This window comes from Diceros bicornis, chromosome 14, assembly GCF_020826845.1.
Source record: "Diceros bicornis minor isolate mBicDic1 chromosome 14, mDicBic1.mat.cur, whole genome shotgun sequence".
Lineage (NCBI taxonomy): Eukaryota > Metazoa > Chordata > Mammalia > Perissodactyla > Rhinocerotidae > Diceros > Diceros bicornis.
In genome coordinates, this window is record NC_080753.1 from 62,741,453 (window position 1) to 62,754,426 (window position 12,974).

The 12,974-nt window shown below is 37.3% G+C and overlaps 1 long non-coding RNA gene across 5 annotated transcripts in view; it reads right to left on the reverse strand.

Moving 5' to 3' along the window:
• Nucleotides 1–12,974, reverse strand: part of LOC131414180 (uncharacterized) — a 70,624-nt gene that overhangs the window by 40,493 nt on the left and 17,157 nt on the right. For 3 of the 5 annotated variants that reach the window (XR_009222148.1, XR_009222147.1, XR_009222149.1), the window contains exon 3: nucleotides 9,311–9,446. This is a non-coding gene — a long non-coding RNA (uncharacterized LOC131414180). Of the gene's footprint in view, nucleotides 1–6,985; nucleotides 8,722–9,310; nucleotides 9,447–12,974 lie in introns of those variants that run through there. The other 2 variants (XR_009222145.1, XR_009222146.1) reach the window with 2 other exon arrangements.

Here is a 12,974-nt window from a genome sequence, read left to right on the forward strand (position 1 = left end):
GCCCAGGGCAAGGAGAACCAAGGTCCCCAGCTGACAGTCCCAGCTGAGCTCTCAGCTGGTAGCCAGCACCAACTGCCAGCATGTGACTGAGGCCATTTTGGACCTTCAAGTTATTCCAGTGCCCTGGCTATGTAAAGCAGAAAAACCTCCTGGTCAATCCACCAAATCATAAAATTTAGCCACTAAGTTTTGGAGTGATAACCAAAAATGATTCCCAAATGACTTAAATTCTCCAGTATCACAGGAAATGTAGCTGGGGCTTTTGTCTGCAACTGTTGTCAGAGTTGCAATCCACAGGGCCACCATGTAGCTCCTGTGCACACCTGAGGTGTTTCCCAGGCCCCATTATAACTGACTCTTTGACCAGGTTGTGGAGAGCTCTCTCCCTGCCAGGGTTACAGCTCTCTTTTCTAACTTCCAAAAGGGCCATATGCTTCCTCCAAATATCATCCCCTCTTCTGAGGGAATGAGGGCAAATTCTCCAGGACTGGACCATTATTTGTCTTTCACTTTCCCTCCTCTAACACCTTGTCTATCTCCTCCCCCACACTCATCTCAGGGACAGTTTCCTGATCCCTCAGCAGACTGGAGCCTATCTCCACCAAGACAGTCCACCCATAGTACTTCCCCTGCCTGTTGCTCGATATAGTTGGAACTATAAGTTGCTCATAGCCCCACTTCCTGGAGGGTTCTGCTGCTGTAATGTGCCCATCAGAACAGAGAACATTGGTAGTGAGAGACTTTCCCTCCTCAGAATGAGAGTTGTGACTGTATAGATATTCCCCACATAGGCCAGGAGCAGCTTTCACCTCCATCTTTAAGAGTCCAGTGCCCTAGATCTCAACCCACAGCCAAGAGGCTCCTCATCATGGCTCCCAGGAGGTCTAGCAGGCCCTCATGTAATCAAGACTCCAGGTCGTATCTCTGGTATCCTAGAGTTCCTGAGTTAAATATTGGACCTCACATTTCACATCTGTTGGATTGTTACTAGACTAATAAAGACAAGTCATTTGCTTAAATGTCACATATAATAAATCAATAATGAAATAGACCAGAAATTAAATTGAAAATGACATATCTTTTCCAGTGATTTATTTTGTGATGAGCTACACACACACACACACACACACACACACATACACCAGGGCCAATATCAAATTATTATTAGTGAAATATGGGGTCAGGGATCATAGAGCTATCTTATTTGATTGAACCATCACCCAAAATAAAACTTCATACTCATTAAGCAGTTATTTCCCATTATCCCTTCTCCCGAGCCATTGACAACCATCAACCTGCTTTCTGTCTCTATGGATTTACCTATTCTAGATATTTTATGTAAATAGAATCATACAATATGTGAGCTTTGGTGTCTGGCTTCTTTAGCTTAATATAATGTCTTAGAGATTAATCCACATTGTATCATGTATCAGTGCTTCATTCCTTTTTATGGTTGAATAATAGTTCATTATATAGATATACTGCATTTGTGTATCCATTCATCCATTGAAGAACATGTAGAATGTTTCCACATAGATGTAGAAAAGAGAGATTGATGTGAGGCTTATCAATGACAGAATAGATCAAAGATTGCAAAGAATTGGGAGATGGTGAAATTCTGGCCAAGCCAGAGTGGGGAGGTTTCGCCAAGGACTTGAACACTCAGTTGAGACCCAAGAATCCGATGTTTTAGTGTTAGATAACTCACTAGAGTAAAAACCATGCCTTAGAACTAAAGGACGAAACTGAAATAAAGAAGCATAGCAAAGAATAGAGCCAAGCTTGACAGGATCAAGAAGACCTATCAGCAATTTAGGGTGTAGAAACAAATCCAACATCCATTACTCCAATTAAAGGAAGATAAAATGATCTAAATTTCTGAAAATATATCATCCATAATGTCCATCATACAATAAAAAACTACTAGAAATGTAAAGAAGCAGGAAAATGTAAGCCACAATCAAGAAAAAAACTCAATATAAACAGATCCTGAGACTGCCTAAATGCCAAAATTCACCTATAAGGAATTTTAAAGAGCTATTATAAATATGTTAAAAGAGTTAAAGGAAAACATGAATATAATGAGTGAACAGATGGTGTATCTCCCCATAGAAATGGAAACTATAAAAAGAAAAAATGAGAATTCTAGATATGAAAATTACAGTATCTGAATTTTTAAAATTCATTGACATTACTATTGACTTTACAGAAATAAAAAATACTATAAGAGAATACTATGAACAATTGTACTCTAACAAATTAGACAACCTAGAGGAAATGGACAACTTCCTAGAAAACACAAATTACCAAAACTGTCTCAGAGGATATAGAAAATTTAACCAAACCTATAACAAGTAAAGAGATTGAATCAGTAATCAAAACTTCCACAAAGGAAAGCCCAGGACCAGATGGCTTCACTGGTGGATTTTACTAAGCATTTAAAGGAGAGGAAGCACTGATCTTCAAACTCTTCCCAAAAAATAGAACATTAGGGAACATTCCCCAACTCATTCTATGAGGCCAGCATCACCCTAATATTAAAGCTATACAAAGATATTACAAGAAAAGTAAACTACAGACCAATATCCCTTATGAATATGCATGCAAAAATTCTTAACAATACTAGCAAACTGAATCCAGCTGCATATTAAAAGGATTATACACCATGGCTAAATGGGATTTGCCCCAGGAATACAAGGATGGTCGAACATAAAAATATCAACCAATATGTTATACCACATTAATAAAACAAATTTTTTTAAAATGAATTTTTCTCAAATTTGGTTACAAACATCAATCTACATAATGAAGAAGAAGCACACTGAACACTAAGTAGAAAAAATACAAACAAAACTACAACTAGGCACATTATAGTCAAACTGCTGAAAACGAAAGATAAAGATAAAATATTCAAAGCAGCTAGAAAAAAAAGGCACAACATTCAGAATAACAATACAAATCCTACAAATGATGGCTAATTTCTCATGTGAAACCATGGATGCCAGAAGAGAATGGAACAACAGCATTGAAGTGCTGAAAGTAAAACCTATGTGTACATATAGTAGTCCATCCCTATCTGAGGTTTCACTTTCCACAGTTTCAGTTACCCATGGTCAACAGTGGTCTGAAAATATTAAGTGGAAAATTCCGGAAATAAACAATTCATAAGGTTTAAATTGCATGGTGTTCTGAGTAGCAGGATGAAATCTCAAGCCATCCTGCTCTACCTTGCCTGGGACTCAAATCATCCCTTTGCCCAACATATCCACACTGTGTATGCTACCCACCCATTAGTTGGTAGCCCTCTAGGTTATCAGATGAACTGTGGCAGCATCCCAGTGCTTGTGTTCAAGTAACCCTTATTTTACTTAATAAAGGCCCCAAAGCACAAAAGTAGAGTCCTACTCTTCGGGGCAATTTGGATATGCCAAGAAGAAGGCTTAAAGTACATCCTTTAAGTGAAAAGGAAAGTTCTCAACTTAATACAGAAAGAAAAAAATCATATGCTGCGGTTGCTAAGATCTATGGTAAATTTCATTACAGTATATTGTTATAATTGTTCTATTTTTAGTTACTGTTGTTAATCTCTTACTTTGCCTAATTTGTAAATTTAACTTTATCATAGGTATGTATGTATAGGAAAAAACATAGTATATATAGGGCTTGGTACTATCTGTGGTTTCAGGCATTCACTGGGGATCTTAGAACACATCCCCTGTGGACCAGTGTATGAATATTCCTATACTCAAAGAAAACACCCTTTAAAAATGAGGTTGCAAGATAAGCAAAAGCTCAGAAAATTCATCACAAGCAGACCTGTATGACAAAAATTGCTAAGGAAGCTCTTCAGGCTACAGGGAAATAATATCAGAAGGAAAGATATCTACACGAAAAAATGGAGAGTACTAGAAATGTTAAATGTTGGGAAAATACAAAGGACAATCTTTTTCTTTCCTTATTTTCTTTAAAAGGAAACTGATTTTTTAAATAAAAAGATATTTTATTATGGTGTTTGTCATATATAGAAGTGAAATAATTTGACAATACAACAGTGGTGTTTTTAAAATCTGTTGAAAAATTATTTGACAATTCTTTTTTCAGACTAATTCCCCTCTCCTTAGTGATTTGTTTCTAAGGAATAAAATGCAGCAGAAGTGATGCTATGTGATTTCCAAAGGTAGGTAATGAAAAAGATAGCTTCTACCTGCCATATTCTCTCTCTCTCTCTCTCATCACTTGCTTTGTGGAAGCCATCTGGTAAAGACACTCAGGCAGCAACCTGTGGGGAGGTTCATGGAGGGAAGACTGAGGCCTCCCACCAAGAACTAGCACCAACTTGCCTGCCATGTGACTAAGCCATCTTAGATTCTGATCACTCAGCCCCAGTCAACATCTTAATTGCAACTCTCAAGGCAAAACTACCCACTGAGACTACTCTCAAAATCCTGATCTGCAGAAATCATAAGGATAATAAATTTTTTTGTTTTTTGTTGTTTTACTTGAAAAGGAAACCCCAAATACTTCTGATACTTTAACTATTTTCTTCCAGTTTTATTGAGATATAATTGACATACAGCACTGGATAGGTTTAAGGTGTACAGCATAACGATTTGATTTATATATGCTGCGCAATGATTACCACAATAAGTTAACATCCATCATCTCATCTAGAAACAAAAAAAAAAAAGAAAAAGAAAAAAAATGTTTTTTTCTTTATAATGAAATCTGTTAGGATTTACTCTCTTAACAACTTTCAAGTATACCATACGGCAGTATTAACTGTAGTCATCATATTGTACATTACATTCCTAGTACTTATTTATCTTATAACTGGAAGTTTGTACCTTTTGACCATCTTCCTCCAGTTCTCCCTCCCCCCACACCCCCACCTGTGAAACCCAAAATCTGATCCCTTTTCCTATGAGTTTGGGGTTTGTTTGGTTTTTTTTTTTTTAGATTACACATATAAATGAGATTATACAGAATTTGTCTTTCTCTGTCTGACTTATCTACATAAGTCCATAGGTCCATCCATGTTGTTGCAAATGGCAGGATTTCCTTCCTTTTTATGACTTAATATTCAATTATATATATATGTGTGTGTGTGTATATATATATATATATACACACACACAATAATGCTTCTATGAACATGGGGGCACAGATATCTCTTCAACATAGTGTTTTCATTTCCTTTGGATATATTCTCAGAAATGGAATTTTGGATCATATGGTAGTTCTATTTTTAACTTTTTGAGGAACCTCCATACTGTTTTCCATAGTGGCTACACCAATTTACAGTTCCACCAACAGTGCACTTTCTTCACATTATTATCTCTTGTCTTTTTGAGGATAGCCATTTTGACAGGTGTGGAGTGATATCTCATTGTGGTTTTAATTTGCATTTCCCTAGTGATTAGTGATGTTGAGCACCTTTTCATGTACCTGTCGGCCATTTGTATATCTTTTTTGGAAAAATGTCCGTTCAGGTCCTTTGCCCATTTTTAAATTGGATTATTTGTTTTTTGCTATTGAGTTATGTGAGTTCTTTATATATTTTGGATATTAACCCCTTATCAGATATATGGTTTGCAGATATATTTTACCATTCCATAGGTTGTTTTTCTATTTTGTTGATTTTTTCTTTTTTTGTGCAGAAGCTTGATGTATTCCTACTTGTTTATTTTTTATTTTGTTGCTTATGCTTTAGGTGTCACATCCAAAAAATCATTACCAAGACCCATGTCAAGAAGCTTTTTTCTTATGTTGTCTTCTAGAAGCCTAATTGTTTCCAGTCTTACATTTAAGTCTTTAATCTATTTTAGTAAATTTTTGTGAGTAGTGTAAGATACAGGTCTAGTTCCATTCTTCTACATGTGAATATCCAATTTTCTCCACACCATTTATTGAAGAGACCATTTTTTCTCCATTAAATGTTCTTGGCTCTCTTGTCAAATATTAATTGACCACATATGCATGGATTTATTTCTGGGCTCTTGATTCTGTTTCATTGGTCTATGTGTCTGTTTTTATGCCAGTACTATACTGTTTTGATTACTATAGCTTTGTAATATAGCTTAAAATCAGGAAATGTGATGCCTCTCACTTTGTTCTCCTTGCTCAAGATTGCTTTGACTATTTGTAGTCTTTCATGGTTCCATATAAATTTTAGAATTGTTGTTTATACTTCTGTAAAAAAATGTCGTTGGAATCTTGATAGGGAGTTTATTAAATCTGTAGATGGCTTTGAGTAATATGGACATTTTAATAATATTAATTATTCTAATCCATGAACATGGGATACATTTCTATTTATTTGTATCTTCTTTAATTTCTTTCATCAAAGTCTTGTAGTTTTCAGTGTAGAGAACTTTTACCTCCTTGGTTAAATTTATTCCCAAGTATTTACTGTTTTCAATGCTTTTGTAAATGGGATTGTTTTCTTTATTTCTTTTTCAGATAATTCGTTCTTAATGTATAGAAATGCTACTAAATTTTTGTATGTATAATTTTGTATCCTTGACTAAATTCATTGATTAGATCAGTTTTTTGGTGGAGTCTTTAGGATTTTCAATACATAAAATAATGTCATCTGCAAACAGAAAGAATTTTACTTCTTCCTTTCCAATTCTGATTCCTTTTATTTCTTTTTCTTGCCTGATTGCTCTGACTAGGACTTCCAGTACCAGGTTGAATAGGAGTGGTGAGTGTGGGCACCTTTGTCTTGTTCCTGATCTTAGAGGAAAAGATTTCAACCTTTCGCCATTGAGTATAATGTTAGCTGTGGGCTTGTCATATATGGCTTTTATTATGTTGAGGTGCGTTCCTTTTACATCTAATCTGTTAATAGTTTTTATCCTGAACAGATGTCAAATTTTGTTAAGTGCCTTTTCTGTGATAAATGTTTACTGTTATTTTAAGTCAGTAACTTTTTGGGTGATAGGCACACAAAGGATGAGGGGAGGGTAAACAAAATCCAACTGTGTGAAGGTCTCTACATTTTACTTGAAGTGGCACAATATGAAGTATCCATGATAAATAATGGATGCATATTATGATCCCTAGGTTAACAATTGAAAATAATATAGCGACTTATAGGTAAGAGATCAATAGAGTGTAAAAATAGAATACAAAAACATTTGATTAATCAAAAAGAAAACAAAAAAGGTAAATAAGGGCAACAAAAGAGATGGGACAAACAAATTTAAAAGCAAGATGTAGACTTCAACCAACCATATTAATAATTACATGGAATGTAAATAAACAGTACATTCTAATTAACAGTGTGAGGTGTTCAGACTGCATAATAGAGCAATACCCACCATACGAAAGTAAAAGGATAGAGAAATATATACCATGCAAACAGTAAGCATGTGGTTACACTAATTTCAGAAAAATATACCTAAACATGAAGAGCATTAACAGAAATAAAGAGGGACAATTTACAAGGATAAAAGGTCAATTCATTGGAAAGATATATTAATCATATTTATGCAAATAATAGAGCTTCAAAATACATGAAAAAAACAGAATTAAAGAGCAAAATACATAAATCTATAATTATAGCTCAAGATTTCAACTCACCTCAGTAACTGAATAAAACAACTAGAAAGAAAAACAGCAAGGAAATAGCACATTTGAACAAAACTGTTGACCAACCTAATATGATTGAAAATTGTAGAACACTACAACCAATACCTATACCATACAAAAGCTTTCAAATGCACATGGACATGTTCTAGATCTTGGTTGGTTACTTTGTTATACATTTGTCAAAACTCATCAAATGTACATTTAATATCTGTGCTATTCACTATGGGTAAATTTTGCCTCAATTCTTTTTTAAAAAGGGATCAGCCAGTTTAGGATTTGGTGATCTCTCAAGACAGGCAGAAAAAATCCATGTGATCAGGAAGAAAAGTCTTTAATTTGGAGGAGGAGATTTCAGGATGAAGCTGCCCTCTCCCTCCCAGCTGTGGGCCTTGAGGTATCCTGAAGACTCAGCTCCCCTGCCCCATCCCTACCCCCGGACCAGAGTCAGCAGGACCAAGCCTCTAATTCTGGAGACCCCCTCCAGTCAGGAAAAGACAGGATGCTTTCTTCTCCACAGCCATGGTTCAGGCCATTTTGGGGAGGGGGTTATCCCCCAGTACCTCTCATTCTGGGCAGTCTTGAGAGATCTTCAGGGTTAAAATCTGTGGGGTGTGGGAAAGAGGGAAGAAGGTGGCTCAAATATCTTGCCCATCATCAGAACAGGCCACACTTGTCTGCACATTCAAGTCCTTCCTAGTCAGAGAGACTCTTCCTCCTCTCTCCTCCATTTCCTCTTTTTCTGCCTTCCTTGGTTTGGATCAAAACCAAAAGAGAAAACCAAAAGACATGAGTCTGGCTTCTGGCCCTGTGGCTTCCCCGAGGCTATGGGATGCAGGTGAGCCATCACTGACCTTCTCTGGAGTTTCGTTTCCTCGTATGACCCTTTGTTCCTGACAGAGCCTCTTGCTATTACCGCCAAAAACTGGGAGGATGTTGGGGAAGGAGGAAACAGCAGAGGTGAGAGGGTATCTGACCCTAAATGCCATTTGGTCTTGTCACTCTCCTGCTTCAAAACCTGTGGCCCTCAGCTAGCGAGGTTCTTCATCATGTGGCCCAGTGCCTCCTCCTGCGTCAGGTCCGCCATCACGAGCCCCAGGAACAACCATGATCCAGGCCACACCTGGAAGCCTCCAGCACAGCAGGTTCCCTCACATCTCGGTGTCCTCCTACAGAGTTCCTCCATGTGGCACGCCTGCATGGCCCACCCCACCCCCCTGGGCTGGCCTGGTCCTCAAGCCTGGTCCACATTAAAGTGCTTAAAAACATCAGCTTTATTATCCCACCAACCCCTCTCTGAGCATCCCCCTGCTGACACCTAGTAGACAAAGTTGGCTTCCAGCCTTCCACAATTTAGACTGGCTGTTCCAGGTCTTTTTAAGCCCCAGAAGACTTTTTTTTTTTCCAGCCCAATCAGTGTCACTATTAGAGTTATGCAGAATATGGAAAGAAAAACAGCAACGGTAAACGAGAGTTTTCTTTCCAGACAGATGGTAGGCACTTTTAATGCCATTTTGTCATCATTTTGCTCCCAAATTACTGTAAAATTCTGCTTCCAAAATTTCTTCCCATTTGGGTCTAGAATTAGCTTTTAAACTCATAAAAGGTAAAAAAAAAAAAAAAAAGGCAGAAATACAAGTTCCCCTCTTTAAACAAAGCAGCCATACATGGACAGAAATCACCACAGGCTGCCCCTGTCCAGCTCACCTTGCTCTCTCACCTCTGGGGCATTAAATAGCTCCATTATGTCCCTGCAGGATGCTTTGGCAATCTGATGAGGATGTTTGGGCATAAATTCCATTGTGCTGGGCTGAAAAGGGAGGGAGATTTTCCCTCCTGAGAAAATAACAGGGAAACTGGGAAAAGAACAAAGGAAAATGTGAAGCAAAAAAAATCCAAACCTGGTCCAAAACAGGAAAGGATTTTAAGACTGGCCATTTTCTTTCCCTCTGATCATTCTCAGGGTAGTGAGAAAGCACTGGCCTCGGCTTGGATTTCTTTTTCTTTCTTTCTTTCTTTCTTTCTTTCTTTCTTTCTTTCTTTCTTTCTTTCTTTCTTTCTTTCTTTCTTTCTCTCTTTCTTTCTCTCTTTCTTTCTCTCTTTCTTTCTCTCTTTCTTTCTCTCTTTCTTTCTCTCTTTCTTTCTCTCTTTCTTTCTCTCTTTCTTTCTCTCTTTCTTTCTCTCTTTCTTTCTCTCTTTCTCTCTCTCTTTCTCTCTCTCTCTCTCTCTCTCTCTCTCTCTCTCTCTCTCTCTCTCTCTTTCTTTCTTTCTTTCTTTCTTTCTTTCTTTCTCTTTTGGTGAGGAAGATTAGCCCTGAGCTAACGTCTGTTGCCAATCCTCCTCTTTTTGCTGAGGAAGATTGGCCCTGGGCTAACATCCGTGCCCATCTTCCTCTACTTTATGTGGGATGCCGCCACAGGATGGCTTGATAAGGCGATGCATAGACCCGTGCTTGGGATCCGAACCTGCAAACCTCGGGCCGCTGAAGCAGAAAGCTTGAACTTAACAACTACGGCACCAGGCCAACTCTCAGCTTGGATTTTAAGAGAGCTTTTGTATGACAGAGAAAGCCTTTGTTTTGTCTCTTTTTTTTTTTACCCAAATAAACAAATAGAAGGGAGTAGAGGGGTGGATATGGACCAAGTCATATCATAACCCTGAGCTATGAAAGAATGAGGTAAAGACATCTACACACAAATACACTTGCCTTTTGACCTCCTGTGTGTCAGACAAAGTTATTTTCTGCTCATGGACTTTGAGGTCCTCAGAAATAAAGACCATGCCTTTCTTATCTGTGAGGTCTTACTGCCCAGCACCAGGCCTGGTTCACAATAAGTACTCAATAAATGACAAGTAGGTGTATGGATGCATGGATGGATGGATGGATGGATGGATGGATGGATGGACGGATGGACGGACGGATGATTTTAGCCCTAAGAATTAGCTGGGAGATAAAGGAGAAGTAGGTATAGATAATCCATTCTGAATAATCAACAGTTCACTAAATAGTCCTTCCTTTCAAGTATCCTCCTGAGGACCTTTTAAAATTAGGTAGTGGTCCAAGTTCTCAAAACACGTGAACTCAAATGAATTTTTTTTATTGATGTCAAAATAGTTTATAACATTGTGAACTTTCTAGTTGTACATTATTATTTGTCTGTCACCATGTAAATGCATCCCTTCAACACTTGTGCCCACCTGCCTCCCCATGCTAACCACCAAACTGTTCTCTCTGTCCATGTGTTAGTTTATCTTCCACATATGAGTGAAATCATGTGGTGTTTGTCTTTCTCTGTCTGGCTTATATTGCTTAACATAGTACCCTCCAGGTCCATCCATGTTGTTGCAAATGGGGTGATTTTGTCTTTTTTGATGCCTGAGTAGTATTCCATTGTATATATATACCACATCTTCTTTATCCAATCATCAGTCAAGGGACACTTGGGTTGCTTCCAACATCTTGGCGATAGTGAATAATGCTGCAATGAACATAGGGGTGCATAAGCCTCTTTGGATTGTTGATTTCAAGTTCTTTGGATAAAAACCCAGCAGTGGGATAGCTGGATCATGAGTTATTTCTATTTTTAATTCTTTGAGAAAGTCTCCATACTGCTTTCCATAGAAGCTGCACCAGTTGGCATTCCCACCAGCAGTGTATGAAGGTTCCCGTTTCTCCACAACCTCTCCAACATTTATTTTTTGCCTTGGTGATTATAGCCATTCTAATGTGTGTAAGGTGTTATCTTAGTGTAGTTTTGATTTGCATTTCCCTGATGATTAGTGATGTTGAACATCTTTTCATGTGCCTATTGGCCATCTGTATATCTTCCTTGGAAAAATGTCTGTTCATATCCTCTGCCCATTTTCTGATTGGGTTGTTCATTTTTTTGTTGTTCAGTTGTGTGAGTTCTTTATATAGTATGGAGATTAACCCCTTGTGGATATATGATTTGCAAATATTTTTTCCCAGCTGGTGGGTTGTCTTTTCGTTTTGATCCTGGTTTCATTTGCCTGGCAGAAGCTCTTTAGCGTGATGAAGTCGCACTTGTTTATTTTTTCTTATGTTTCCCTTTTCCGAGTAGACACGGAATTCAAAAATATCCCTCCATCACCGATGTTAAAGAGTGTTCTGCCTATGGTTTCTTCCAGGAGTTTTATCTTCAAGTTTTTGACCCATTTTGAGTTAATTTTTGTGTATGGTGAAAGAAAATAGTCTACTTTCACTCTTTTGCATGTGGCTGTCCAGTTTTCCCAGCACCGTTTATTGAAAAGACTTTCCTTTCTCCATTGTATGTTCTTAGCTCCTTTGTCAAAGATTAGCTGTCCATAGATGTGTCATTTTATTTCTCGGATTTCAATTCTGTTCCATTTATCTGTGTCTGTTTTTGTACCAGTACCATGCTGTTTTAATTATTATAGCTTTGTAGTATATTTTGTAGCATATTTTGTAGTACAAATATAAATATATATTTATATTTGTAGTATATTTTGAAGTCAGGGATTGTGATGCCTCCAGCTTTCTTCTTTTTTCTCAGGATTGCTTTAGCTATTCATGGTCTTTTTTGCCCCATATGGATTTTAGGATTCTTTGTTCTATTTGCATGAAGAATGTCATTGGGCTTCTGATTGGGATTGCGTTGAATCTGTAGATTGCTTTAAGTAGTATGGACATTTTAAATATGTTTAGTCTTCCAATCCATGTGCATGGGATATCTTTCCATTTCTTTATGTCATTGATTTCTTTCAATAATGTCTTATAGTTTTCATTGTACAGGTCTTTCACCTCCTTGGTTAAATTTATTCCTAGGTATTTTATTCTTTTTGTTGCGATTGTAAATGAGATTTTATTCTTGAGTTTTCTTTCTGTTAGTTCCTTGTTAGAGTATAGAAATGCAACTGATTTGTAAGTTGATTTTATACCCTGCACCTTTCCTGTAGTTGTTGATTATTTCTAATAGTTTTCCAATGGATTCTTTAGGGTTTTCTATATATAAAATCATGTCATCTGCAAACAGTGAGAGTTTCACTTCTTCGTTGCCTATTTGGATTCCTTTTATTCATTTTTCTTGCCTAATTGCTCTGACCAAAACCTCCAATCTTATATTAAATAAGAGCGGCGAGAGTGGGCACCCTTGTCTTGTTCCTGTTCTCAGAAGAATGGCTTTCAATTTTTCCCCGTTGAGTATGATGTCGGCTGTGGGTTTGTCATATATGGCCTTTATTAGGTTGAGGTACTTTCCTTCTATACCCATTTTGTTGAGAGTTTTTATCATAAATAAAATTGATGTTAGATCTTGTCAAATGCTTTCTCTGCATCTATTGAGATGATCATGTGGTTTTTATTCCTTGTTCTGTTAATGTGGTGTATCACATTAATTAATTTG